This window comes from Psammomys obesus, unplaced genomic scaffold, assembly GCF_907164565.1.
Source record: "Psammomys obesus unplaced genomic scaffold, mPsaObe1.curated_primary_1811, whole genome shotgun sequence".
Taxonomy (NCBI): Eukaryota; Metazoa; Chordata; class Mammalia; order Rodentia; family Muridae; genus Psammomys; species Psammomys obesus.
In genome coordinates, this window is record NW_026590062.1 from 23,219,247 (window position 1) to 23,246,401 (window position 27,155).

Here is a 27,155-nt window from a genome sequence, read left to right on the forward strand (position 1 = left end):
CTCTGCTCAAGAAAATTTCCTCCTATTGTTATTAAGTGTGTATCTCCTTTGTTGTTCTATTTTTAATTCTGTTTCTGTGTCAGTGCTCGTTCCTGTTTGTCTTGGGTGTCTGCTGTCATATGAAATGGTCTGGGGACATGTCTTACATTGTTCCCCCAGGTCACTAATGTGAGTCTCAACAGCTGTGCTTGTTACCTCAATGTTTGCAGTCAAATTTTCATTTGAAAATCCATGAATTTGTTGTTGCTAATGTGCTTAAGAATGTCCCTTTGAAGCCACTATTTACTAACAACAGTGACTTTCTTTTCTTTTTGTCATCCGGTTATTCCGCCCCCATTTTAAAGGCTTCTCAGACCTGCTAGTTTTCTGTTCACAGGGACACAATCCAGTTCCTGGGCGCCCATCTCACACAAAGGTAAGCACAGCCGTCGCTGCTCATGCATCAAGGCTTTTGGAGCAGGCAGGTTGACATTTCCAAGGGGAAAACTCACTGCCAAGTCCTCCACTCCCTCTTCCTCTTTTTCTTCTTCACTCTTCTCAGAGATGGAGAACGGAGCGTTCCTTTTTGAATTTCTCACATTTCAGCATCGTTACTCCAAATCTTAAGTTTCCAGAGAAACTTCCACCTCCATTGCCACTATATTTAACTGCTGAGACCACCTCCTCTACCCCAAACAAGAAAACTTCGAAACTATTCCTCAAGATCAGCTCTCTGTGGACTTTAATCCTCAACAGCCCTTCCAGGAACACTAACAAAGGAGTGGGACACATTTCTGTCTGTCTGTCTGTATGTCTGTCTCTCTCTCACACACACCAGTTTAGTCTGGGCTACTATGGCTTCTCCAGCTCAAAGTTTCAAAGTCCTGTTCCATAATCCTGCCAAAAATCAATGGTCAGGTCTGCCACAACAACACCCCATGACCCTGGTGCCAATTTGTCTTAGTCTTGGTTACTACTCCTATGACAGAATACCATGACTAAAGCAACTTAGAGAGGAAAGTGTTTATTTGCCTTAAACTTCCACATCACAGTTCATCATTAAAAATAGTCAGACGGGAACTCAGGAGTTCCTTAATTAGTAGTTGATGCGGGAGGACCCAGTGCAGTGTGGGTGATGCCACACCTGGGCCAGTGGTCCTGGATTCCACAGGGAAGCAGGCTGGGAAGCCATGATGAGCAAGCCAGTAAGCTCCCCTTCGTGGCGTCTGCATCAGCTCCGGCCCTCCACGAGTGCCCATCTCAGTTGAGGCTTCCTCCTCTTGTGTCACACCGCTTGCGTCACACCCCCCATATGAACCACTAACCCAGCCAGATATGGGAACTGAGTTGTTTGGGAGCTGGTGAGATGAGAAAGTCATTAAGTAGAGAATCTGCTCAAAATCCACATCAACTCTTCGAAACTCGGTCAATATCGGGGAAAGGCACAAGTTTACTGAGTAAGAACTCAGAAACAAGCTATGCTCTGGAAAAGACACACCTTGTTACTAGAGAGACACGAAGACACAAACACTGGAGTCCTGCTGTACCTTTCTCCAGCTCCACCGGGAAAAGTTCCAGCTTTTCTACTCGCTTTTCAAGTTCATACTCAGCAGATGCAGCCACACGGCCAACTTGATCATTTCTCCCGTCATAGTCTTCATTGGAGTATGTGTTGAAAACCTTTAGTAAAAGGCCAGGAACAAATGAAAATACAGAAAAGATGCCATTCAGTATCCAAACTACATAATTTCATGAAAAAAAAAAAGAAACACTGTGTTGTATTTCTTCTTTGTTTCTTTTAATTTTATATGTGTATGTTTACATAAATGTGTGTGTGTGTATGAAAATGAGTGTGGTATATGTTGAGTGTGTGTGTTTGTGTGTCTATTTGTGTGTGTGGTGTATGTTTGTGTGTGATTATGTCTGCTTGTATATGTGCTGTGTGTGTATGTGCTGTGTGTGTGTGTGGTGTGTTTGTGTGTATATGTGATACTCACAGAGAGTGCAGAGGATATTCTGCTCCTTACTCCCTTGAGTCAGGGTCTATCGCTGAAATTGGAGCTGGGTTGGCAGCCTGCAAGTCCCCAAAGCCTCCTGCTTCTGCCTGTCTGCATTTCTGAGATTACAGGTGCATGTTACAGTGCCTGGATTTTTATACGGTTTCTGGGGATTTGAACTCAGGTCCTTATGCTTGTTCAGCAAATTCTCTCACCTAGTGAACCAGCGCCCCAGCCCCTGATGCATTTCTCCTAACAATCGTTTGATAAAAGTTTAACAATAGTTTGATATTTAAAATTAATCAAGATACTAGGAAAAGGAAAATTAGATCCAAATAAAAGTAACTCATTAAATTAAAAATGTATGAATATTTCAGTAATTGAATTTCAGTAACTGAAGAGACAACAGTAGCCACAGACTGCTTTGTGTGACTAGTAATACCCATCAACCTTTATTTATTCAGAATATAGTAACAAGTGCTATTCCTGGCCAAACTAGAGTAAACTACACGAAAGCTATCTTACCAAACCCAAAACTGAACCTGCCCTATGGTAAGGACTATCCTTACCTGAGAGTGTAGTGAAATGATACTATAATTACATCTTAATCACAGAATTACACAAATTGATTTCCATTCTACACTGTCCTGGTTTTTGCTAAACTGCTTTCATCTCTCATTTTACCTATGTGCAGATTTAAATTAAATTTTCATTGGCTCTTTCGAGGAAACATCTATCAACATATCACTCAAAGGCTGTGAAACAAATAAGATATTGACAGTCTTTATTTCTAAATTAAGTCATTCAAAAGACTATGTGTGGCTCTCAGACAGAACTATAATAAATGTGCCTATCTGGGACTAAAGTAGTTATCAAATCACTCAGTACACAGAAGAGCATCTGAACTAAAGAAATGTATCTATCACTAAGTGCAATCATTATCTAGAATAAAAGCTGTCATTATCAATTCAATTCAAAATTTATTAAGCATCTAAAGTACATTTGGAAATGCTTTACAAATCTCCCCTCAAACTTTTAAAACCTGGTAGTAAAAAGCTTTTAAAAAATACATCAAAACTATAATAGAAACAAAAAAGACTGAATAGAGAAAAACAATGAAAAACAATGTATTTCTTCCCTCCAAAACTGGCCCTCCTACTTGAGATAAAAGTTTAAATGCATTTGGAATTTATGGTCTTTTCTTAAGAGTAAACAAGAGAACAGACCTAGTGTCCACACAGGGGTAGACGCAGTAAGGCTGCTCATGGGCTTCACTTCTCACATCCGTGTCCTTGGCAGCTCTGTGTCTGAGAGGACGTGTTTGGACCAGTCCTCCAGCTGCACCCCGTGTTTTGATCTCATGAGTTCTGGAGTCTTACTTCCTCTCTACCAGGTTTCTCCACCATAGCAAACATTACTGTATTAAAATGCATGTCTCTATAATGGAGTTTTATTTATCTCTACAGAAAATATGCTTTCTATGCCCTAACAAATCACAAAACTCACTACTTTAAGCCCTTTTTATCTTTCTGTTCCAGCTTTTGGTATTAACACTTACTCATTCAACCAAATTTTAACACACCAACTCAATGCTGGACACTGGAAAAGGCACTTTCAAGCAGTTCACAAGGGACACAGATAGAGTAATCAACTAAAGATGAATGTGATGGCTGATGTAAAAGAGGGATATACAAAATATGTCTATTTTGGGGAAGGCACACATGACCAAAGAAGCAGAGGAACTGGATCCCCTGGAGCTGGAGTTACAGGCAGTTGTAGTTGCCCTATACAGATTCAGGGAACCAAACTTAAGGAGTCTGGAAGAACAATGCATGTTCTTGGCAGCTGAGCCACCTCTCCAGCCACAGCCTCTGCAGAGCAGTTTTAAAATTTGTCTGATAAAAGTAAAAATGTTGTAGAGAAGAAGATATTTGATTAAACAATAATTCACATATTCAAGTATAAAAAAGACATATTTCAAGAGTAAGACACACATACAGAGAGAGGGACAGGGAGGGAAAGAGAGAGGCAGAGAGGTAGAGACAGAGACTGGGGCGGGGCAGGTACAGACAGACAGCATTTAAGGGAAACACTGATGCTCAGGTGCACCGCAAGCACCTTGTGTAGGGGAGTCAACTTTAACAATATATACAAACTATTCTGTTCTGAAAATTATCCCATTAATATTTACTACTATTTACATCTAATTCCACCAAGAGGCCTAACATTACCGCAGCTCCAGGTTTAACTAATAGTTAAATACGGAACAATTTCATTAGCCCACAGCAAGTAAATAAGTGTGTCTACGTGTGCAGACCCACGTGTGTGTAAAATAAGTATGGAGAACAGCTTCAAGTAAGTCAACGTCGCCTGGTATTTTTTGCAGAACCCTATACACCACTTCAATGTTCTCCTCCAGTTATAGTGCTTATAAGGTACAGAACGAATGAACCTTAAATACCAGAAAATGAGAACTCTGATGCATCTAGCCATCAGAGGACTACCAACATTCCTTTTTTGGACAGAAAGAACTTTTCATTGTTAGCTCACTTGTGGTATGAGAAAGTGCATGAGCATAGAGACAAAACAAAAGTTATAAAGACTTGGAAAAATCAGAATTTGTTATTATGGGTTACCTACTACTGACTCAGAAAAGTCATGGAAATCAACAAAAAAATTCTAAACAAAACTGGAGTTCAGTAATGCAATGCTGATATTTAAATTGGTTCATAATACAAAACATTAATAGTTTTTGAAAACCTATAAAATGCCCCAAGATTACTACTTGTAATACTGTAAAATTTCCTTCTTTGTAAAACATAGAAAGCCGTACATATAATCCCATTCTATTTGCCTGAGGTAAAATATTTAATGTTGTAAAGACTACCATTGCTCCCAGATTGTTATAAATGTCAGTTTATAGTCATTTGTAAATTCAGGGCAATTAATGTCAAAATATCATCCATTTTCTGGAAATTAAGAAGCTGAAAATGCACCTCTAACACCCATGGGTATGAAATCTGTAGATGTATATACAAGGACATCATACAAAATTGCTTGGTAATTAGAGATAGTCTACACATATCTTCCCACATCCTTTAAGCCATGTCTAGATTAATTATAACACAAAAGAATGCAAAAGCTGTATAAATAGTTGGTATGCTACATCACTTAGTTAATAATGGCAAGGGAAGTCCACAGTTCAGATGCATTTTTTAAAATATTTTGAGCATGCAGTCATTGAATGGATATAAAATATGCAAATACAGAGGATGGTTATATGTATTATAATAGTGATAGAAAGCAAAATAAGATGACTTCTAATTATCAGGCTACAGAGAAGTTTACAAATGCTACAAGTATTAAAACTGGTAAACTGGTTGATTAAAAATCAATGCTGAGAATCTGGGGATATGGTAGCAAAACCTTTGCCTGGCAATTATGAGACCCTTGGCGCAATCCTGATACTGCACAGAAATAAATAATGCAAATTATTGAGCCCGTCTGTAATGCCAGCACTCAGGGCCGAGGCAGAAGACCCTCTGCACAAGACCAGCTTAGGGTTACACAGTGAAATGGTGTCACAAAACAAAGGGAAAAAAATGCTCCCTGACAATGAAATGCCTTGATGCCGTAATGAAGATGAAATAAAAATCAGGATTTAAAGCAAAATATTAGGATAAAATCTGTAAAGGACTTTCTTAGCTCAAAGAACTGTAAACTAATTGAAAATTCAAAGTGATGCAATCTAGGTTAGAGCCAGGAGGAATCATGTATTCTTCCATAACAATATCCATTCAGTAGCTATGTGAAAGGAAGAATAAGACCCTCAAGCTGGGCATGATAGTTCACTCACACAATCCAGCACATGGGAAGCTGGTAGAAGGATTGTCCAGGAGTTTTGAGGTCAACTTGGACTACACAGAAATTTCTGTTTAAGATTATGCTAGAGTGTAGTAAGTCCCTATGAAAAATAAACCCAGACAGGCAAATTGGGTACAGCTGAGAAAACATTGCAGTTTCTGGTATTCTCAATTTCGATGGTATCACATTGGCATGACACTATTTTTTTTAATTAAATTTTATTTTATTAATTACACTTTATTCACTTTTTATCCCCCCATAAGCCCCTCCCTCCTCCAGTCCCGATCCCACCCTCCCTCCCCCTTCTTCACGCATGCCCCTCCCCAAGTCCACTGATAGGGGAGGTCCTCCTTTCCTTCCTTCTGATCTTAGTATATCAGATCACATCAGAAGTGGCTGCATTGTCATCTTCTGTGGCCTGGTAAGGCTGCTCCCCCCTCAGGGGGAGGTGATCAAAGAGCAGGCCAATCAGATATATCAGAGGCAGTCCCTCTTTCCATTACTAAGTATCCCACTTGGACACTAAACTGCCATGGGCTACATCTGAGTAGTGGTTCTAGTTTATCTCTATGCCTGGTACTTGGATGGAGTATGAGTCTCTGGGAAGACCCCTGTGTTCAAATTTTCTGGTTCTGTTGCTCTCTTTGTGGGGTTCCTGTCCTCTCCAGATCTTACTATTTCCCACTTCTTACATAAGATTCCATGCACTCTGCCCAACAGTTGGCTATAAGTCTCAGCGTCTGCTTTGATAGTCTGCAGGGCAGAGCCTTTCAGAGGCCCTCTGTGGCAGGTTTCTAGGTTGTTTCCTGTTTTCTTCTTCTTCTAATGTCCATCCTCTTTGCCTTTCGGGATAGGGATTGAGTATTTTAGTCAGGGTCTTCTCAATTAGTTTCTTTAGATGTACAGATTTTAGTAGGTTTATATTATGTTATATTTCTATATGAGTGAGTATACACCATGTGTGTCTTTCTGCTTCTGGGACAGCTCACTCAGGATGATCCTTTCCAGGTTCCACCATTTACCTGCAAATTTCATGATTTCCTTATTTTTCATTGCTGAGTAATACTCCATTGTGTAGATGTACCACAATTTCTGCATCCATTTTTCAGTTAAGGAGCATCTGGGCTGTTTCCAGCTTCTGGCTATTACAAATAAAGCTGCTACAAATGTCCTTCTTGTGTACTTGAGCCTCTTTTGGGTATATGCCTAGGAGTGGTATGGCTGGATCTTGAGAAAGTGCTATTCCTAGTTGTCTGAGAAAGCTCCAGATTGATTTCCAGAGTGGTTGCACAAGTTTACATTCCCACCAGCAGTGGAGGAGGGTTCCCCTTTCTTCACAACCTCTCCAACATGTGTTGTCACTTGAGTTTTTCATCTTGGCCATTCTGATGGGTGTAAGGTGAAATCTCAGGGTCCTTTTGATTTGCATTTCCCTAATGGCTAATGAGGTTGTGCATTTCTTTAAGTGTTTCTCTGCCATTCGATATTCCTCTATCGAGAGTTCTCTGTTTAGCTCTGTTCCCCATTTTTTAAGTGGATTACTTGGTTTGCTGCTTTTCAGCTTCTTTAGTTCTTTATATATACTAGATATTAGTCCTGTGTCAGATATAGGGTTGGTGAAGATTCTTTCCCAATCTGTAGGCAGTTGTTTGGTTTTGATGATGGTGTCCTTTGATTTACAGAAGCTTTTAAGTTTCATGAGGTCCCATTTATTGATTGTTGCTCTTAGAGCCTGTGCTGTTGGTGTTCTGTTCAGGAAATTGTCTCCTGTACCAATGAGTTCTAGGGTTTTCCCCACTTTTTCTTGTAACTGATTTAATATGTCTGGTTTTATGTCGAGGTCTTTGATCCATTTGGACTTTAGTTTTGTGTAGGGTGATAAATATGGATCTATTTGCATTTTTCTAGATGTAGACATCCAGTTGGACCAGGACCATTTGTTGAAGATGCTGTCTTTTTACCATTGTATGGTTTTGGCATCTTTGTCAAAGATTAGGTGTCCATAAGTGTGTGGGTTTATTTCTGGGTCTTCTGTTTGGTTCCATTGATCCACCATTCTGTTTCTATGCCAGTACCATGCAGTTTTTATAACTGTTGTTCTATAGTACAGCTTAAGATCAGGGATGGAGATACCTCCAGAAGATCTTTTATTGTAGAGGATTGTTTTAGCAATTCTGGGTTTCTTGTTATTCTATATGAAGTTAAGAATTTTCCTTTCCAGGTCTGTAAAGAATTGTGTTGGTAATTTGATGGGGATTGCATTGAATCTGTAGATTGCTTTTGGTAAGATGGCCATTTTTACTATGTTAATCCTGCCAAGCCATGAGCATGGGAGATCTTTCCATCTTCTCATATCTTCTAATTCTTTCTTCAGAGACTTGAAGAAAATTTTTTCATACAAGTATTTTACTTGCTTGGTTAGGGTTACACCAAGGTACTTTATGTCATTTGTGGCTATTGTGAAGGGTGTTGTTTCCCTAATTTCTTTCTCATCCCTTTTGTCTTTTGTATACAAGATGGCTACTGATTTTTTAGAGTTAATTTTGTATCTGGCCACTTTGCTGAAGGTGTTTATCAGCTGTAGGAGTTCCCTGGTGGAGTTTTTGGGGTCACTCACATATACTATCATATCATCTGCAAAGAGTGATAATTTGACTTCTTCCTTTCCAATTTGTATCCCCTTTATCTCCTTCAGCTGTTTTATTGCTCTAGCAAGGACTTCCAGAACTATGTTGAAGAGATATGGAGAGAGTGGGCAGCCTTGTCTTGTCCCTGATTTCAGTGGGATTGCTTTAGGTTTCTCTCCGTTTAGTTTGATGTTGGCTATAGGCTTGCTGTATATGGCCTTTACTATGTTTAGATATGTGCCTTGTATCCCTGATCTCTCCAATACTTTAAACATGAATGGATGTTGGATTTTTTCAAATGTTTTTTCAGCATCTAGGGAGATTATCATGTAGTTTTTTTTTTCTTTCAGTTTGTTAATATGGTGGATCACATTGATGGATTTCTGTATGTTGAACCACACCTGTATACCTGAGATGAAGCCTACTTGATCATAGTGGATGATAGCTTTGATGTGTTCTTGTATTCGGTTTGCAAGTATTTTGTTGAGTATTTTTGCATCAATGTTCATAAGGGAGATTGGCATGAATTTTTCTTTCTTTGTTGGGTCTTTGTGAGGTTTAGGTACCAAGGTGACTGTGGCTTCATAGAATGAGTTTGGTAATGTTCCTTCTGTTTCTATTTTGTGGAATAGTTTGAAGAGAACTGGAGTTAGCTCTTCTTTGAAGGTCTGGTAGTATTCTGTGCTGAAACCATCTGGTCCCGGCCTTTTTTTTGGATGGGAGACTTTTGATGACCGCTTCTATTCCCTTGGGGCATATAGGACTATTTAATCAATTTACCTGGTCATGATTCAGCTTTGGTAAGTTGAATCGATCATGAAACTTGTCCATTTCATTTAGATTTTCAAATTTTGTAGCATATAGACTTTTGAAGTAAGTCCTAATTATTGTTTGGATTTCCTCAGTGTCTGTCGTTATGTTCCCCTTTTCATTTCCGATTTTGTTGATTTGGATGGTGTCTCTCTGACTTTTAGTTAGCTTGGCTAAGGGTTTGTCTATCTTGTTGATTTTCTCAAAGAATCAGCTCTTGGTTTCATTGATTCTTTAATTGTTTTATTTGTTTCTAATTGATTGATTTCAGCCCTGAGTTTGATTATTTCCAGTCGTCTACTCCTTTTTGGTGTGTCTGTTTCTTCTTTTTCTAGGGTTCGTAAGTGAGCCATTAAGTTGTTTAAATGAGCTTTCTTGAATTTCTTCTTGAAGGCACTTAGTGCTATGAACTTTCCTCTTAGCACTGTTTTCATTGTGTCCCACAAGTTTGGGTATGTTGTGTCTTCATTTTCATTGAGTTCTAGGAAGACTTTAATTTCTTTCTTTATTTCTTCCCTGAACCAGCTGTCATTTAGTAGCAAGTTGTTCAGTTTCCATGTGTGTGTGTAGGCTTTTTGCTATTTCTGTTGTTGTAGAAGTCCAGCTTCATTCCATGGTGATCAGACAGGATACAAGGGATTATTTCAATCTTCTTGTATCTGTTGAGGCTCACTTTGTGACCAACTATATGGTCTATTTTGGAGAAGGTTCCATGAGGTGCTGAGAAGAAGGTAAATTCTTTTGTGTTTGGGTGTAAAGTTCTCTGAATGCCTGTTAGGTCCATTTGATTCATGACCTCTGTCAGAGACATTGTTTCTTTGTTTAATTTCTGTTTTGTTGACCTGTCCTTTGTTGAGAGTGGGGTGTTGAAGTCTCCCACTATTAGTGTGTGTGTATCTATGTGTTGTTTAAATTTTATCAATGTTTCTTTTACAAATGTGGTGCCCTTGTTTAGGGGTATAGATGTTCAGGATTGTGATGTCTTCCTGGTGGAATTTTCCCTTGATGAATAAGAGGTGTCCTTCCCCATCTCTTTTGATTAATTTTGGTTCAAAGTCTATTTTATCAGATATTAGAATGGCTACTCCTGCTTGCTTCTTGGGTCCATTTGCTAGGAAAGCTGTCTTCCAACCCTTTACCCTCAGGTAATGTCTATCTTTGTGGCTTAGGTGTGTTTCTTGTATGTATCAGATTGCTGGGTTTTGTTTATGCATCTGTTCTGTTAGTCTGTGTCTTTTTATTGGAGAATTGAGTCCATTGATGTTGAGAGAGATTAATGACCAGTGGCTGTTAGATCCTTTGATTTTGATGTTGGCTGTGGTCATAAGGTTGTGTGCTTGGTTGCTTTTTGTTTTACTGTAGTAAGGTTAATTATTTCCTGTGTTTTCTTGAAAGTAGCTAGTTTTCTTGGGTAGTATTTTCCCTTCTAGTTTCTTCTGTAATGCTGGATTTATGTGTAGGTATTGTTGAAATTTGTTTTTGTCATTGAATATCTTGTTTTCTCCGTCTATGAGGACTGAGAGTTTTGCTGGGTATAGTAGCCAGGGCTGACATCTGTGTTCTCTTAGGGTCTGCATGATATCCGTCCAGGCCCTTCTGGCTTTCATAGTCTGTGTTGAAAAGTTAGGTGTGATTCTAATGGGTTTGCCATTATATATTACTTGGCCTTTTTCCCTTGCAGCTTTTAGTATTTTTTCTTTGTTCTGTATACTTACTGTTTTGATTATTATGTGGCTGGAGGATTTTCTTCCCTGGTCTAATTTATTGGGTGTTCTGTAGGCCTCTTGTATTCTTATTATCCTCTCCTTTAAGTTGAGGAAAATTCCTTCAATGATTTTGTTGAAGATATTTTCTGGGCCTTGGAGCAGGGAATCTTCTTTTTCCTCTATTCCTATTATTCTTAGGTTCTGTCTTTTTATGTTGTCTTGAATTTCTTGGACGGTCTGTGTCAAGAATTTTTTAGATTTAACATATTCTTTGACAGATCCATCTATTTCTTCCATTGTATCTTCCACACCTGAGATTCTTTCTTCCATCGCTTGTAGTTTATTGGTTATGCTAACCTCTGTAGTTTCTGTTTTCTTCCCTAAGTTCTTTCTCTTCACAATTTCCTCCATTTGTGTTTTCTTTAATTTTTCCAATTCTATCTTCAGATCTTGAGACGTTTTGTTGACTTCCTTCACCTGTCTGACTGTATTTTCCTTCAATTCCTTCAGCTGTTTGTTTGAATAATCCTCTGGTTTTTTTTTTTTTATTTCTTTCAGTGATTTAAGCATTTCCTCTCTAAAGGCCATAAACTGTTTGGCTGCAACTTCCTCTATTTCTTTATGGATGGCCATAATCTGTTTGAGTTTATCTTCCTCCAGTTCTTTACGCATTTTATTTGTTTCCTCTGTTATCCTCTTCAAGAGCATAGATGTTAGGTCATCTTCTTGAATTTCAATTATGCTGGGGTGTCCAGGGCTACTTGCCCCTGGATAACTGGGTTTTGGAGATGCCATATTGCTCTGTCTTTTGTTGGTTGAGCTTTTATGCTGGCCTCTATGCATTGGGCTATCTTAGGTGTTTGGAGTTAGTTTATGGTGGTTCCTGGGATCCTGTGGTGGAGAGAATCCTCTTGGCCGGAAGATGGTATTTCCTGAAGGAAGCCTTCTCAGCTTTTTGGGTATAGTCACTGGATGGCCGGTGTTTTTCAGGAGTTGCCGCTGCTCACCTCAGGCATAGAGACCTGAGTGGTAACTGTGGTCCTTGTTAGTTGAGAGGGCTCTCCTCTCACCTGAAGAAGTCCTGAAGACAGCTGCCCTGCTTCTGGGTTTCTTGCTGTAAGTTTAGTGAGTTGCTGCTGTAACCTGTGTGTCCTGTGGTTTTGTTAGGGGTAACTGGTTGCCCCTTGGAGCAGTATCTGGGAGTTGATCTCAGGGATTCCGGGCTTCTGTAGGTCTGAGGTTGGGGCTCTGTGCCCCAGTACCCAATCAGTAATCTGTGGCCGGTGGGTACTGCTTTCCTGGTAACAGCAGGTTATCTGGCACACAGCAGGTCCCTGGGTTGGGCAGGTCTGTAGGCCCTTTTCCAGGGATATACTGAGTGGCCTAAGTCTGTCCCCTTTGCTTCGTTCCCTGTGAGGATTTCTCCGGACAATGACTCCCAGTTTCTGGTGCCCTAGGGTGCACAGCTCTGTCTGTGTCGAAGAGCTTGCGCACAGCAACTCTCTGTGCCTGTGGCTGGAGCCCAGTTCAGTGATGGCTGCTTGTACCTGCCAGTCTGTGAGACTTTCTCTAGGGAAAGACTGGAAGACTCAAGTCAGTACCATTTCCTTCCTTTCCTGTGGGGTTTTCTCTCGACTGGGACTCCCAGTCTCTGGTGTTTTTTGTGCCCACCAATCAGCCTGGGAAGGTGATCAGGACACACAGGTGTGTGGCTCTAGTGCCTGCGGGACCTGGGATCTCTTCTGGGATATGGGTGGGTGACCTTAGAGTGGACCCGACTGATTACCATGCCTGGGGGTTTCCTCTCACATGGGAAACACGATTGCCGTTGTTTTATGGCCCAGAGTTCAGTCTCTTGATCGCTGTATGGAAAATGTCCTGCTCCTTGGATGCAGTGTTCTCCTGGCGCTGCCATCTTGTCCTGCCCCTGGCATGATACTAATTTTAAAGCCTTCTAAATTCTCAAGCCATGTAGCTTTAGCCAGCCACAAGATCAGGCAAGACTTTGTTTCCTTATTTATGAAATGATGGTGATGATGATGATGATACCACCCCAGAGGGTTGTGAAAATAAAATGAGATAATCCAGAAAATTGCATTTGGTTCAATATGGACCTAGGAGAAGCTTTCCTAAGGCAGTACAAAAAAGATGATATTTCCCTAGACACTACTCACCATCTCCTTTTAAAGGAATTCTTAATATTTCATCTACCATCGTCCTGAATGCCCTTTAAGTAAAACTCTGCATAGGCAATTTAAATTAGAACGTAGGCTGGACTGTGAATATTCCTGCTTGTGTCTGGAGCAATGGTCTATCATTACACAACAGATCATTGCTTCTCACAATTTCTGTTTTGCCTGGGACAGGAAGACCCTGAGAGGTGAAAGGAAGACGGGGTTAGATAAATATCTCTCCTTCCATCTACATTGCCTTAATTCTTTCAATTTTCTTGTTATAGTTGTACTATTTTATGCTCATTTTACTCTGCAAAAACATGGATAATAATCAAGCAATGGGAAATTCTTACACCATCATGGCATTACTGCTCTCCTTTCCCCCTTTCTGAGAGTGGTATTGGGATTCCCAGAGTCAACAGCATCATATATTTAGTTCTGTCACCTTCACCTTATTCCTGTGATAGTTCACCGAGAAAAGCAAACAAAAGGATGTTTAAATTTAAAGTTTCTTGATTCAGTGCCAAAAAGCAGTACTCTGTTGCTTGATCAAAGCAAACAAAACATGACCTCATCTCTGTTTCCGAGCAGTCAAGCTTTCAGGACTAACAAGTTTACAATGATACTAAGCAAGGACACTTCTGAACCCCAGGCTGTGCAATGTGAATGAGGTAAGAATTAGCTTATTATAAGTTAATTCATTATCTTATAATCATTATCTTATTTACAAGTGCAATACTCCGAATAACACTTTTATCAAAACAGCAATGATTTTATTAATGTTAAGTAATATATTTCCTTTACTTCCTTGTAATACATTTTAATCAATGCAGAACAAAAGAAATCCCACATTCTCTGTAAATACAGACTGGACAGAATCTCCACAGTGCTTCCACAAGTCTCGAATGCAGCTGCGGACTTCCTTCTGTTTAATCTTCTTGACAGATCAAATTCGGAAGCTGTCCCAGGTTCTAGCATGCTGAGTTCCAGAAGATGGTTCTGCACAGTGCCGCTGGGGATAAGCCAAATGCTTACACACTCCCACAAATGGACTCCATTCATCATGAGCTTTCTTGGCAGAATCATAGACTCGCTTAAAGATACTCTAATTGGCAACTACCGACAACCTCAAGATGGTCTGCATCTGTACATGTTCAAAAGAAACTTGGTGGTAAACATTCTGAAAGGGGGTCCTAGTCATTGTGGAGTTCTGTGTAACCCCAAACATCTTCCTTCTCCAGAACTGGGGCCAGTGTGCTGCTTTGCGATCACAAGAACAGTGTGTAGTAGACTAGGGAATGGAGATGTTTGTGCTGAAAAGAAGGACAGATTGGCAGCCATGATTTCCAGATTGTTGGGGTTCAATGTTAACAGTCCATGGAGATTCTAAAGAGGTGAGGGTGTTAGTTTCCTCCTACATAAACTTGCACCGTCTTACAATGAAAGAGAATCCCAAAGTAACTTGTGTTAATGTACAAACATTCTGAGCCAGAAAAGCAAAAAAGACTCAAAAGCTTAACTTATAAATCCAGCAAAGCCCTAATTTCTGTGCTTAAGTCATTCTGAAAAGTAATTTGTGTAATAGGTTTTCATAAACCAGCTGTACTATTCTTCAGTAGGATGCGTCTAGCTCCTTATTTGCATCAATCAACAGATTCTTACATGCCAGGACACAGGACCAAAGACTCCAGTTAGGCATCAGTCCAAGAGCCAGAAACACACTGGCTTCTCCTGCTCGAAGTCCCTTTATATAAAATGTTTTTGAACCAGTTTACCCCTCTTCCACATCACTCATTTCACCATTTGTAACTTGCCTCATTTAATAAGCTGTCTTAATGAATTTAAAAGATTTTTCTTTGGAGTGCAGAGTTTTAATTAGGATATTTCAAATGAGTGCTAGCTAATCCTAGTGTGTGGCTATGTGAGTGGGGATCCTAGAAGGCGAACAGCTCCCAACACCAGCCAGATCCATGGATATTACGTCATATGTACTTAAGTAATTTGGAAAAAAATATAAAACTACACAGATTCTCTTCAGCTCTTTAACAACTTTATACAAGTGATCAACTCTAAAATCTGATGTAGTGGGTTAAGGCAGGCAGATAAAGACAAGGTCCATTTTCCAAATTTTACATGAAAAATGTGAAAGTCAGAAAACAATGCTCACTAGGAAGTTAGTAAGGGAAGATTTGCTTCATGAACTGTAGGTCGAGTGTAGGTCACTAGAAAAAAAGGAAACAAAACTAAACAATAAAACAGCCAACAATGCCCTGGCTTTCACATAATGAACGGTAGAAACAAAGTAGTTCAAAGGGCAACAAAAAAGCTGTGATTTACCATTGTCTCCAAACAGGAGAGAAAAGAGTTGGTGTTGTGGGTGAAGTCCAAAGGCAAAATTCTTTGTTTCTTAGAAGATCTTCAATTTATCCACAAGGCTCCAGCATAGTATGAAGTACATTCCACTTTAGCCCCCTGATTGAAATGTTAATATCATCTGGGAAAAAATTGCCTTTCCAGAAACACGTAGAATAACATTGCTCAACACTGGCGATCATTAGCCTACTGACCTGCCTCTTAAAGTTAGCTGTCAAAAAGCCCTCCAAATGGCTACAAAACCTGGACTTTCCAGCAACAGAAATGCACTTTTCTTAAAAGCATGCAGAAATAGGACTGGAGTTTGCACCTACAGTGGGCTCAGCTCCTCCTGGCATTTAGAGCATTTTACATAGGTAGCATCATAATTTCCACACTTAAACCACTAAATTACAAAAGCTTTTTGGCTTCTGAGCCAGGACTGCAGTTTGGACAGGGTGTTGGGGGCGGGGTACAATTTTTCTGGTGTATGAAATACAGTGGGCCATGAATCTGGGCCACAAGCTTTGCAGTGTGGACAGTTCTCAAGACCTTATGCATAGAAGGGCTCAGTTCCATAGTCAAGTTGCTGGCGTCTAGACCAGCCCTCAAGTCTTTAAGACCTAGTCCCTGCATACCACTCTGAGGCCAAGCCTTCATTCATAGCAATAGCTGATGGTAAGTTTCTGTTTGTTTTGGTTTTGTTTTTTAACATTCCCCCATAAACAAGCAACTCTGTGGAGTGTGTGAAGGATGGACGACTAGGATCCACATGTTCATCTAGTTGAACTCATTGTGTTTTTTACATAGTCAAGCTATCACATTATCCCTCTACTAATTTTTCAAGTCTCTATTCCTACATGCTTTAGTAGGCATTCACATAAGCCAAAACTTTATTCCCTGTTCAGTTAAATAAGGGTGAGAAGAACAGCATGAACATTTTGTCTGTTTGGATAAGAGATAATTACTGCAGTATACTTTAGCAAAGGGAGATTTGTGAGGGATCCCCCAATCTGACGTGTTGATATGGTGGGTAGTCTCCCTTATATGCTGATCCACACAGTGTAACAACCCTGGACTCAGCAGTATGGTGGAAATGGGGAGGAGTCTAAAGATTAGTACATGTAAAAAATAAATTGAAGCCAGGTGTGGCGGCGCACACCTGTAATCCCAGCACCGGGGAGGCAGAGGCAGGTGAATCTCTGTGAGTTTGAGGCCAACCTGGTCTCCAAAGAAAGTCCAGGACAGCCAAGACGACACAGAGAAACAGTCTTGAAACACCAACCAATCAACCAACCAACCAACCAACCAAACAAACAAACACATCCAAAAAATGAAAACAAAAAACCAACCAACCAACTGAAAACAACAACAAAAAACCATCACCTGAAAAATGAAGGTAAGAAGTCCATTTGTAAGCTGAGTATGGTGGGTCATATCTATAATCTCAGGAGTCCACAGGCTGAGGCAAGAAGATTGCTCTTTAAGAGCACCCTGGACTAGTCAGTGAAAGTATCACACTAGGCAGGGCTACCCCAGGCTCAATCCTGCCCCTCATCCCTTGTGGTCAATCTATGATTGTTCATATACACACTAAGCTTCCTCCTACAATCCACAACTAAACAAAAGAAAGTTAGTTTACCTACCTATGAAGATGTTAGCACGCGGAGCAATATTTCTGGTCCTTCTCATGAGCACATCTTTCTTGCATAGGGGATAGCTATGTAAACACCACTGGCCACTAGGTTGGGAGGAAAAAAAAATAAAACAATATATGTCACTTCCTGTCTAAGGAAAATTTTAGGGCAAAGACCTCCTACAAGGCTTCGTGCATTGCTACAATCTGAAAAATAAATACAACGGACACAGGCTTCTGAAACTGTTCAGTACATGAGCAACTCCAATGACACAAAGAGCTTCCCTTTGACTTACAATGGACAGGTATTATGAGTAAGACTAAACATCTGTTAGACACTGGGACAATTTAGAACATGTGCGTGTCTTAGCTACTCCACCGTCCGGAAGAAGCACCTGTTAATGCAGTGCAGTAGCAAACACTCAGTTAAAGACACAGAAATTGAAGCCAAGACCTAGATGCCACTACCCACCTGACTGACCTCACTAAAACAAATAGTGAGGGGTCAGACCCAAACCCACAGAGCTCTCAAGGGCCACATTTCCTGTTCTCCCAGTCAGTCTGCCCACTCTCAGAAGCCTAGGCCCTAGGGGCATCAGGAGGAGATGAACACTAGTTCACATGCCTAGGCTGTCCCAGGCCTTCTCCCCAGCGCCCCTTTAAGTATTGCACCTGGGGGTGGCAACTGGTAGTGGCACTGAATTCACCTGTCACATGACCCACTTGGCAGGTAGCCCTCCCCTTACACAACACAAAGAGATCACTTTCCAAGATCAGTTCTTATCTAGAGCTACAGAAAGAATAAGCAAAGTTGGTCTTCAGATTTAGTGAAAATTCTGAAAAGCATACCAGACTTTATATCGACTCACCTTAATATATACAGCTTGATACTATTATTCTTGTATTATTTGAAATGATGAAAGTTGTCATTGCTCAATATAGTCATAGAAGTGAATTTACAGAGAGACCCTATGATAAAATTAAGCATACATTTTGAATTGATGATGGCACTACTGTCTCATCCTCAGAGATAATTAAAAACCAAATATAGAGGATTTAAATTCCAAGTAGTTTTAGTGACTGCAAAAGCCAGTATGTACATATACTGCACATAAAAGGCTAAATTTTAATATATATGTATGTATGTGCATAGATACATATTTGTAAAAATAAGTGGTATTAAAAGCATACACATAAAAATTTTCTTTTAAAAATGTATTATTGCCAGGCATGGTGGCACACACTTTTAACCCCGGCACTTGGGAAATGGAGGCAGTAGAGCGCTGTGAGTTTCAGGCCAGGCTGGCTTACATGTCAAGTTCCAGGCCAGACAGAGCTACATAGTGAGATTCTGTTTCAAAAACAAACAAACAAGTTAATTAATTAATTAATTAAAATGTGTTATTATTACAATTTTGTGTGATGAACTGTGTGTGCTGGCATGCATGTGGAGGTCGGGGGACAACTTTGTGGAGTCAGTTCTCTCCTCTTGCCTTTATGTGGGCTCTGGATGCTGACTCAGGCTGCCAGACTTGCACAGAAAGGGCTATTGCTACGAGCCATCTTGCAGGCTCAGACATTTTCAGTGAAGTAAAATTAATCAGAAAGTTTCATATCTCTTATTTAGAACAGAACAGAATCCAATATAATCACTGCCATTATCTACACATATGTGTTGTTAAAGTACTATAAGATATTTTTAAGTTCTTATAAATGTAGTTCACAAAGAATAAAAACTTAGGTTCAAACTTATAAAATTCTAGGAATAGCCCAAAATAATGACTTTTCCCCTAGTGGACAATTTAACAGAGAATTAGGCATTCTACTAATTGGTCATTTTTTTTTTTTTTAGTGTTTTACAAACAATAACATTTTCATGAGAAATTAATAATGTTCTCTTTCAGCTCAGTGTTTTTTTTTTTAATTTTAAATAAGAGACATATGCTTTGCAAGCTGACAACTGGTAGCCAATATGGAGTAAATTTGTGGCCTTGGTACAGTTTCCAATGAACATGTATCTGCATTCAAAAAAAAAAAAAAAAGACTAATTATCCCAAATGATACCTCGTCTGGTGGGGGCAATTTTCTATGAAGAATAGCTAATTGGTCACTTTCCAAAGTGAGTGCTTTCTAACAAACACATTAGGGTGAGTGATAAAGTGGTTTCTGCTCTAGCATTTGTCTAGTAGTTGGCTCTAGCTGCTTCTTCCATTATAAGTGCCAAGAAGTGGTTCTAACAGCCCACAAAGGGAAGCTATTCTGAACTTCCCGGAACTGGAGAGGAAAGGGAAGGTCAGACAGGGAAAGTGGGTACCAGCCACACCACACCAAGGTTCTCAGGAATGACTGACAAGTTCACACTTGACAAACAAAATTTCCAAGGGTATTCACATCTTTTATGGGGAACTAAGAATCTCAAACTCTGAGTTCTTAACCTTGGGAATGACACCTTAAATCCAACATTAGACTGGAAACCAGATGCAACAGCCCATTCAAAGAGATGATCTGAATAAACATGTACTTTAAGCAAAAAGATACTTACCATGAGGAAGTCATAGAACCTCTAGAAAGTATATGTTGACCACCAGCAGTTGAAGAAACACCAAACCATGAATGAGGCTGAACTGGCAGCTACTGTATCTGAGCTATAATTTGGGTTAATTCCCTCCTGATTTACTGTGTTACATGTTTGATCCCCAGGGTAGAAGCATGGAAAGGGTGTACAACCTTTAAGGAGTAGGGTCTAATAAGAGTCTCTGATCACCTGAGGATGCTGTATTTGGAGAGGATTGTGGTATCCTGTCCGGTGACATGATCTTTCCCTCTGGCATCTCCTGCCTGTGATGCCATCTGCCTTAAGGCCTTCACCAAAACCACACTGAGATTAGTGGCACACCCAAGAACCTTCAGAACTGTGACCCTATCAAATGTCCTATTAAAGTACTCAGTCCCATGTATTTAATTATAGCAAAGGAAAAAAAAATGAGCTGCTGAATGAGCCAAACAGGAAGGCAAGGATCACAGGTTAACTTAAGGATGAGGAAGAAAGCACTGTGATACATGGTAGCGGTAGGTAAGCTAAAGTTGATTCTGATCCTCAGACAAACAGAGCTGAAGACAGACCCCTTCATTCCTGTGATGGTCTTTTGATGCGTTCAGGCTATTGCTCACAATTGTTCCCAGGCTATCCCAAACTCATACACAATGTGAAATGCCATCAAGAAGGTACTTTGTAGATATGATTAAAGTCCACATTAGTAGATTTTAGGGGAAAATATTTTTAGCAATTGTTGGTCCTGATTCAATCAATTGATTAGTCTGAAGACCAGTTTCCTGGAGATAAAAAAGCCTATCTGTGATTGCAACTGCATCTCTGCCTTGGTGTTCCAGTTGGCTTCCCAGTTTTACGGTGGTTCCTGCACAGCCCATTTGTATGAGTCAATTACTTGCAAAAATCTCCTGGTATGTACATGCTACTGCTTGACTCAACTTTGAAGCCAGCACGTCAAGTCTTCATCCTGCAGCAAGGTAGATGGAGTTTTTATGGAAATAGCTTTCAAAGTGCTGACTCTCACCTACACAATTTGTGAATCGATTTAATGGGTCATGAATGGCATGAGAAAAGTTGAAAAGTACAAAATAGAAAACATTAGTACTTATTTGTCTAGAAAAATATTGTACTTTAAAAATTAGTTTTAATTTTTTTCACTTTCAATTGAACATATATATATATATATTTATATCATGTTTCAATGTAAAACAGGTGTGACTTGAAAATTAAAAGTATAAAAGACTTTTAAAAAATTAAGTATAAGCATCTCAAAATACTGAAATTTCAAGTGGTAACTACTGATAGAGAAATAATTAACCTCCATTCTCTCTCATTCTCATCCTCACCACATACTCTGATTCATATCAAATTCTTGCTGAGCACCAGCTCCCTAGTTGACACTGTGCTCAGTACTAAGAATTCGAATGCAGGTGTTCTAGATGCAGCCCATGGCAGCTCAGTCTCCAAGTGGGTTCCCTAGTAAGGGGAACAGGAACGGTCTCTGACATGAACTCAGTGGCTGGCTCTTTGATCACCTCCCCCTGAGGTGGGGGCAGCCTTACCAGGCCACAGGGGAAGACAATGCAGCTACTCCTGATGAGATCTGATAGGCTAGGGTCAGATGGAAGGGGAGGAGGACCTTCCCTATCAGTGGACTAGGGAAAGGGTATGGGAAGAGAAGAGGGAGAGTGGGATTGGGAGGGAAGGAGGTAGGGGGCTACAGCTTGGATACAAAGTGAATAAATTGTAATAAATAGATAAACAGAAAAATAAGTAAGTACTAAGAAGTCGAGTGGCCTATGAACTTAACCCACATGACAGTTAGGGAAGAGGACCGCAACAGGGCAATGGCAAGCCCCTCCAGGGGAGGGAAGGAGAGGTAAGCCAGAGAGCATTTCCTGAGAACTTTAAACCCAGACACTGCATCCTGCTCTGGTTACAGTCAGCAAATCATAATTAGGAGAGAAGAAGGGATCGGTGGTGTCTTAGAGAGAAGCACCTGAAAGGCAGAAATGAAGGACAAGAATAAAAGTGCAGCGGTTCAACCAACTGTGGCTGAAGTGGCACAGCAAAGAAAAGGGGCGCGCGTTCAGGATGGGGTGTGGCCTTGCGACAGTCTTGAGAAGCAGTTTATGAAAAGGGTTATCAGCGCTAGGATATAGAGGGAAAAGTAAGCTGGGTCCTTTTGGAGTCTGCATCTTCACCGCCCTATGGGGGAGTCTGTGGGAAGCTAGGCCACTCTCGGCCAAGATGCCCCTGGCGCTGTGGTCATTCACACAACTGCAAAGGGAAGGCAGGAATGGGGGCGCATGCCTCTAGCAAGGGAACAGCAGCAAGAGGGTAAAGGCGACATCAAGCTCAGAAAGCTAATGAACAAAGCGAGGTGCTGGGCACTAACGTTTCTAAGGTCAGGAAGGCACAGGAGGGCACACAAGTGACAATAGCAGTAAAAGGCCTATGCCTGTGGAACATGCTGTGCCACACTTCGGGGTGCAATTACACACACTACCTGCTATCTAAAATCTTGTCCTTAGGCCATATGCTGGTCTCTGGAAAACAGACTCCTACCTGGAGGTTTAGAACTCACTCAGGCCAAAGATGAAAGACCACCTGATTTTCTAAGTTCCCAATGAGGCTGGATGCCTACAGAGGTAAAGGGAAATCTTGTAACTATTTGTACCACCAAAAGAGATAGCTGCACAGCAGAACTGAAAATTTTAATTTCAGTAAAGGTCATGAATAAAATAGGTTTGGTTTTCACAGCCTGCAAACTGAGGCCAGATGCGGCATAGAGCACAAAGCAGACTGCCAGGGAAGCACAGAGGAGCAATAGTTAGACACCGCCTCTCTACACTGATGCTGAGTTGTGAGCCTGGCAAGATGGAAAGGAAACTTTCCTGACTCTGAGCAGCTTTGAGGATACACATGTGAAGCATGTTGCCCCACAAGGGAAGGACTCTGCTCCCTTTTACAAAAATTGTCCCTTCCATTTTGACTTATCTAAGAACCTCAGCTGGATGTAACTGATGGATTGTAGGTGGCACTGAAAAACTCAATACCTAGTTAAATCTGTAACTGTCTCAAGGTTCCCTTATTTATAGGCAGAAGTGCTTTGCAAGAAATAAGACAATCAGTGATCTTTATCAAAACATGTGGAAGATGACGCTGTCACATTATTCTTGGTGTGTTTAAAGAGAAAACTGCCAAGATACCCATTATCGTGGGATTAATGATCAAATCTGGGGATCACAGACCCTTGAATCATACCAGTTCTAACCTCATATATCTTGTAATAAAACTGATGACTTTGTAAATACTGTAAGAACCACTGATTTTAAAATCAGTTGTCTCCATGGCCTCAGAAAACGGTTCACACAAAAGAATTCAGCAAAGCTCATGGATAATTTCCTTGTTAAAATAAGCCAATGCTCTGTTAAAGAGAAGGGGATAAAACATCACTTCTGCCTTGGCCCCTGATTCTATAGAGCCAGGCTACGTTTGTGGGCCAGCTTAATTTCTTCATAGGACCTTGTTCTTCACAGGATCTTGTTACTAAATTTACTGCATTCTGCCATTCCTGGACAGACAGCTGGTTCCAAGGAAACAGCTCTGAGAGAAGGGGACAGAGTCAATTTTAAGTGACTTAGAAACTCCTCTATGTACTTTTAAAATTATTTTTAAATGACATACATTGGACAAGACTTACTCTCTGGTGGGAATGGTGTGGAAAAGACACTGTAGAAAGCCTCCTAAGGTTTTCCCATTCCCTAGAGACTAAAGGCTTTCGCTCAGATGGGGCGGCGGGGCTCCAGGCTCTAGCTCCACCTTTACCTACGTCACTTCCTTTCACTCCTCCTTGTTTACTAAACCTGGCAGTCTTTGGGTGCTTTTGATAAAGCTTCTGTCTTTCCATACATACGTCCCATACATTATGCTACATTGTATCATATGACTGACCACACATTCTTCTCCGATAAACTGTAGGCGGCTTGGGGATGGAGCAGTTCCATTCATGTTTCTATCATCTCCTGCTCATAACACCATGAAGAGTTAGAATTGTCACTGACCACGTGTCACTGATACCTTCTACTTAAACCACTCTAAACAGCGTAGGAACCTTTAAAAAAATCATAAAAAGTATGTTTAATATGAGACACACTTCATGCACAAAAAACTGATATTAAAACACTGCACGTTAATATACGAAACTTTTGACATTATTAAAAAGTTGCTTAAGCTTAAGAAAAAGTTTAAAGTAATACAACTTCCAAACAAGGAGGCCCCCACATACTCTCAGTTTGGAATAATCCTTACTGGCCACCAGCAGCCACAGGACCCAGCTAAAATACCCAGCTCACAGCTCCATTTGCAAGGCTGTACTCAGGGAAGTTGACTCACTGCACAGCTTGCTCTTACTTGTCATGTCAGGGACTGCCTGTTACCAACACAGGACCATGCGTTTCTAGAAATAATTTCAGATCCTCCTGCAGAGAACCCGAGAAAAGACCTCCAGGCTCACTTTTAAAGGGTCACTCTGCTTCCGCCAAGAGTACTTCCGCTTCCTTCTTGTCATTATCAGTTTAAAGTGGCTGCATAGACGTGTCAAGCTGGTAGTGCTGGGATCCATAAGCAGGCATCTCTAGGGCCAGCCCCCAAAGGACCTGACAAATGGGATATCTGTGAGGCCACCTGTGCATGCTCTGGGTCACCTTGTAAAAGGACTCACACCTCCTTCTCTCTGTCTCTGTCTCTCGCACCTTGCCCAGAGACGGTCTCTGTGATAACCCCTTCCCCTAATAAAACCTTTCATGTGGAACCAGTCGAATGGTGTGATTTATGAACCTACTGCACAATGCTAATATTGGTGCCTCTGGCCAGGAATAGGCTCTTTTAGAGGTCATGCCATGTGGTGGCTGCTGCCAGCACCAGTGCCACCACCGGAACTGCTGGAAACCTATTTCATTTCAAATTAGCCTGAGACCCACTTTCCAGCAACCAGATTGCTACCTCCTACATGCAACACCTGCTGGATTGGTGAGTTCCCCTCATTGGTCAGCATAGACGTCTCTCTTGGTCAGGGAGGATTGACCACTGAGTGTCTGGCAACTTTCTGGTACCTTTTGAGACGGAGGCACATCCAACCACGGTCTTTCATTGGCTACAGTTGACCCTTTTTGCTGACCTCCATTCAGGGCTTCTTTTTCCCTTGGGTGAAAATTTCCCTCTACCTCCATGGTTTTGTTCCCTCCCCCTCTCACTCATCTATGAAATCCTAGTTCTAGGTAACCGTGTCTGCCACAGGCAAATGTACTCTTGGTCTCTGGCCAACACCGAGGAGCTGTTGGAACAGATAGTACTGTGCTAGTCTACTGAGCCAAACCTTGCCTTTGGGATGCCTGTCAGGTCACTGACTCCTATCTGCCCAGTGGGAACTGCCCATTCTTCCATTCCTCCAGCATCCCCACTGGGAGGTTTTGTGCTGTAGGAGGAACAAAGAGTCATGAAAGGTGACGTTTTTAAAGAATAGAAAGTACGAGCTGGGTGTGGTGGTGCATGCCTGCGATTCCAGCACTCGGGGAGGCAGAGAGAGGTGGATCTCTGTGAGTTTGAGGCCAGCCTGGTCTACAAAGTGAGCCCAGGACAGCCAGGACTACACAGAGTAAGACTGTCTTGAAAAAACAAAACAAAATCCTTTTCTAGTGTGTTTGTATACATGTGTGTTCGAGAGACAGACAGGCAGAGAGAGAGAGAGTCTTACCATGTGGCTAGGCTGCTCTTAAACTTGTACCCTTTTGTTTCAGCTTCCCAAATGCTGGCTTAATAGGGGTTATGACACCAAGCCCAGTAAATATGTTATTTAAAAAAAATAAGTTATGGGTCTGAGAGATGGCTCAGAGGTTAAGGGCACCACCTGCTTTTACAGGTTCAGATCCTAGCACCTACCTGGTGGCTCACAACTGTCTGTAACTCTAGCCCCAGGGGATCTGACACCCTCTTCTGATCTCCACAGACACTGACCACTTATATGTACATATGTTCTGCCCAGTTCACGAACCCCAAAAGACCAGGAATAAACAGACTCCGCTGAAGCAGTGAGAGCCAAGAACCCTGTGCTCAGGTTAGTTGGGTGATTTAAAGATTCTGGTCCCTCCCAGCATGCCCAAGGCAGGGGAGATTTCTGCCTGGCAAGCATCTATTGGTCAAAATGCTACATTTTGAATTGATTGGCTATAGGAAGGTCCCCAGACCATTAATGACCTGGTGTCTCTCCCTAGGGGGATGGGCCAGTTTCCTAGCAACTGTATCTCTAGTGGGTGGGGAAAGAATGCAGTAAGGCGGTTCTTCTCCTCAGGGCATTCCTGGACTTCTCCACCCACCTAGTTCAGGCCTTAATTAATACTCACATACATGCAGGTATGCACACATATAAAATAAAATGATTTTACAGATCAGTTATACAGTGTTTTTTTTTTTTTTTTTTTGAGTAAAAACCAAATCTCAGCTGGCAGAGCAGGATGCATTGAAACCAGCTTTCTCTGATGTCAACCGAATTTTCCAACTATGGTCAAGGTGGAGAGAAGATGGCCCTGACTCTCTAGTCTGAGCCTAGACTCCCACTTGATGTAGAGAACACCACAAACGGAAGTCTTTCTGTGCCCACTTGGCCTCCTTCTGGTGTCTGCCCAACCAGGGTATAGTGAAAAGCCTTTTTTCTCCTCAGGAATCTCCTTGTGGTCATGGCAGCAGCTGGGGTGTCTTGAGTCATTCCAGCATTCAGTGGACAATTCCAAAGATGATGTCTTTGGCTCAGTGTCTGGGGATGTACAGGGATTTGGGGAGCTAATCTCCAGTGCATCTCTTGTTGGAGAAAAGGAAAATGGAATTGCTCGTTTACCCTCCCCCTGGCCCGCACCCAATATCTGCTCCCTTCTATCCTGGAAAGGAAGAAGTCCATTTAGCCTTTTTTTTTAAGATTTCTTTTTCATGTTTATAATATTCTGCCTGCATGTACACCTCAACACCAGAAGAGGGCACCAGATCTCACTATAGATGATTGTGATTCACAATGTGGTTGCTGAGAATTGAGCTCAGGAAGGCTGGAAGAGCACATATAATCTCTTATATTATATTGTATTATATATTACAAGGCCCTATTATAACTAGAGTTGGGTCACTTGTTTTCTGCCTCTGTCAGTACCTCAACATCCTGGTATCAGAAGCTTTTCCACCCTCAGCCCTAGTCAGCCAGCTAAAGCTGCCAGCGCATGGCCATGAGCTGTGACCCTGGGGGCCTGGTCTAGGGCCACTGAGCACTGGCCTTCTTTATATTTGCTGGGCCTGGATCTGGGAACCCATCCCTTACCTGGCATGCCTGCCCTGGCCCAAACCCGTGTGGATATAATAATATAATAAATATAATATAATATAATATAATATAATATAATATAATATAATATAA

At 41.1% G+C, this 27,155-nt stretch overlaps 1 long non-coding RNA gene across 1 annotated transcript in view; it reads right to left on the reverse strand.

Moving 5' to 3' along the window:
• Positions 1–1,000: 1,000 nt before the first annotated feature.
• Positions 1,001–27,155, reverse strand: part of LOC129675725 (uncharacterized) — a 36,952-nt gene continuing 10,797 nt past the window's right edge. The window contains exons 2-3 of the long non-coding RNA XR_008719985.1: positions 17,156–17,250; positions 1,001–1,659 (exon numbers count right to left, since the gene is read on the reverse strand). This is a non-coding gene — a long non-coding RNA (uncharacterized LOC129675725). The remainder of the gene's footprint in view (positions 1,660–17,155; positions 17,251–27,155) is intronic.